The sequence below is a fragment of the Myotis davidii genome, unplaced genomic scaffold (genome assembly GCF_000327345.1).
Source record: "Myotis davidii unplaced genomic scaffold, ASM32734v1 scaffold1960, whole genome shotgun sequence".
Lineage (NCBI taxonomy): Eukaryota > Metazoa > Chordata > Mammalia > Chiroptera > Vespertilionidae > Myotis > Myotis davidii.
In genome coordinates this window covers 564587-567476 of record NW_006292441.1, presented here as the reverse complement: position 1 = coordinate 567476, position 2890 = coordinate 564587, and the positions used below count along the sequence as shown (strand labels likewise).

Genomic DNA, 2890 nt, shown 5'->3' with positions numbered 1-2890 from the left:
CCTGGGGGAAGGGCCGTGGGGGGTTGGCCAGCCACCCTGCCCTCCATCGGGGTGGGAGAGGCTAATCAGGGGTGGGCCAGCTGGGAGGAGGGACCCCACCCCCTGATCAGGCTGGTTCCATAGCAGCAGTGGGTGTCATAGCAACCAGTCACTCTGGTCGTTATGGTGTTCCAGTTAGTTGCTGGCTATATATATATATAGATAGATAGATAGATAGATAGATAGATAGATAGATAGATAGATAGATATAGATACTATGAAAACTACTAGAAATAAACAGTGTTACTGGCTGACATATCCCATCATTAATTTTAATTGATATGAATGTTTATCTGAGAGAGGCAAGAGAATACGTTGGAAAATCTCTTCAAATAACATATTGAGAAACGTTAATGGGAAATCTGAAAAGCTTAGAAAATGAAAATGATAAAATTATTCTGAGCACTTTATTAGATTCTAATGGAGAGAATTTGAGTCTGGTTAGAGGAGGATGAACAAGTTGGCTGTGGGTGAGGAAAAAGATATCATAATCAAAAACTTAAATAAAAGACCTGAAACAAAAAAAAAAATAGAAGAAAATGTAGGTACCAAAATTATGGACCTTGATCTTAGGATTTTATTAATTTCAAAGGCAAGGGAAATAAAAGCAAATATAAATGAGAGTGTCAAATAAATGAATGGGACTATATCAAAAAGCTTCTGCAGAGCAAAACAAACCATCAACAAAACAAAAAGGCAAAAACAAACAATCCAATTTTTAAAAAATGGGCAGAGAGCCTGAACAAACACTCTCCTATAGACATAAAAAGATGCTCAACTTCACTAGTTCTTAGAGAAATGCAAATCAAAACCACAATAACATGCTACCTCATACCTGTTAGAGTGGCCATTATCAACAAGACAAGTAACAAGTGCTGGAGAGGTTGTGAAGAAAAAGGAACCCTCATCCACTGCTGTTGGGAATGTAAATTGGTACAGCTACTATGGAAAACAATATGAGGGTTGTCAAAAAATTAAGACTAGAGTTCCTTATGACCCAGCGATCCATCTTCTGGGCATCTATTTGAAAAATTTGAAGATATTTGCAAAGATATATGTATCCCTATGTTCATTGCAGCACTATTCACAGTGGCCAAGAGATGGAAACAACCAAAGTATCCTCCCATAGATGGTAGGATAAAGATGTGGTACATATGCCAGTAGACAATGGAATACTATTCAACCCTAGGAAAAGATGAAACACTGCCATTCGCGACAAGAAGAAAGGATCTTGAAAATATCATGTTAAGCAAACTCAGATGGAAAAAGTTAAGAACCATATAATTTCACTCATATGTAGGATATAAAACTGAAAGCAACAAACAAACAAAAACTCATTGATACAGACAATAGTATGGTGGTTACCAGAGGGAAATACGGGTGGTGGGTAGTAAAGAGTGTCAAATATATGGTGATGGAAGGAGACTTGACTTTGGACGGTGAACACAAAATATTTCAGTGAGGTTTTTTAATGACCTCAATATGGAAAATGTAGGTTTCCATATTGAACTCATTTTACATCACTGCCTGACCAATTTACCACATACTTCATGGCTTCAAACAACATTAGGTTCCCATCTCACAGTTTTTGTGTGTCAGAAGTCCAAGGGGGTTGGCTGGGTCCTCTGCTTAGAGTCTTACAAGGCCCAAATCAAGCCTTCCTGGAGGCTCTAAGAAAGAACCTGCTTCCAGGCTCATTCAGGTTGTTAGCAGATACGGTTCCTTGCCGAATGTCAGCTGAGGGCCGGTTTTTTATCTGAGGGGCTGCCTGCATTCCTTCTCATGCTTTCCATGTGGCTTTCTCCAGCAACAGTGAGTCAAGTCCCTCTGTGACACTGAATCTCTCTGCCGTCCCCTTCTGCTGCAACTCTTTGACTGACTTTTCTGGCCTCCCTCTTCTGCTTTTAAGGGCTCATGTTATTACATTGGGCCCACTCAGATAATCGAAGATAATCTATTTTAAGGCCAGGTGAATTACAGCTGCAAAGTACTTTCAACAGTAGTACCTAGATATGCATTTGGTTGAATAGCTAGGGGAAGGGAATTTGCAGGAATATCTTTAGAATTTTGCCTACACACATGTATTTACTGAAATTATTATTATTAATCTATTTTTAGGGATGTTGGTGAATTTTGTGGCACTGTGCCAAGGAATGATCTCTGACACTGATTCACACTCATTTAGTTCCTGCCCTAACTGGTTTGGCTCAGTGGATAGAGGGTCGGCCTGTGGACTGAAGGGTTGTGGGTTCGATTCTGGTCAAGGGCATGTACCTCGATTGCAGGCTTGATCCCCGACCCCGGTTGGGGTGCGCGTGGGAGGCAACCAATTGATGGGTCTCTCTCACATCGATGTTTCTCTCTCTGTGTCTTCCCCCCTACCTTCCACTCTCTAAAGGTCAATGGAAAATATCCTCAGGTGAGGATTAACAAACTCAGTTCCTGAGCACCATAGAAAGTCTAAAGATTCCATTTCTACAACCAGAAAAATAAAAAATAAAAAATTCCACACAGAATTTTAAATGAGAAATCTGAGATTGGAGGCAGGGCATCTGAGGAATACAATTGTTCACTTAGAAAGCCGCACTTATGGCCAGCAATAAAGAGTACATTCACATAAGGCATAGAGATACTAACTCTCACCTGGTCTTTTTAGGAGATCCTCTTTCTCTCGCTCTCTGGGTCACTGTCTCGAAGTGTTGGCCCGTGGAGAAGACAAGTTAGACCGCTCAAAGCAGAAGTCCTCCTGAGATTTTAGAGAAGCCAAGTCTTCCAGCAGCTAACCTATAGGGAGTAGTGACTGGATGTGGCAAGTGATTCTTGAGAAAAAGCAGGACTCTTCGAATCTAGA

General features: G+C 40.8%; 1 long non-coding RNA gene across 1 annotated transcript in view; it reads right to left on the bottom strand.

Moving 5' to 3' along the window:
- Positions 1–2890, bottom strand: part of LOC107183432 — a 30634-nt gene that overhangs the window by 11291 nt on the left and 16453 nt on the right. Inside the window, exon 3 of the long non-coding RNA XR_001514221.1 lies at positions 2683–2823. This is a non-coding gene — a long non-coding RNA (uncharacterized LOC107183432). The remainder of the gene's footprint in view (positions 1–2682; positions 2824–2890) is intronic.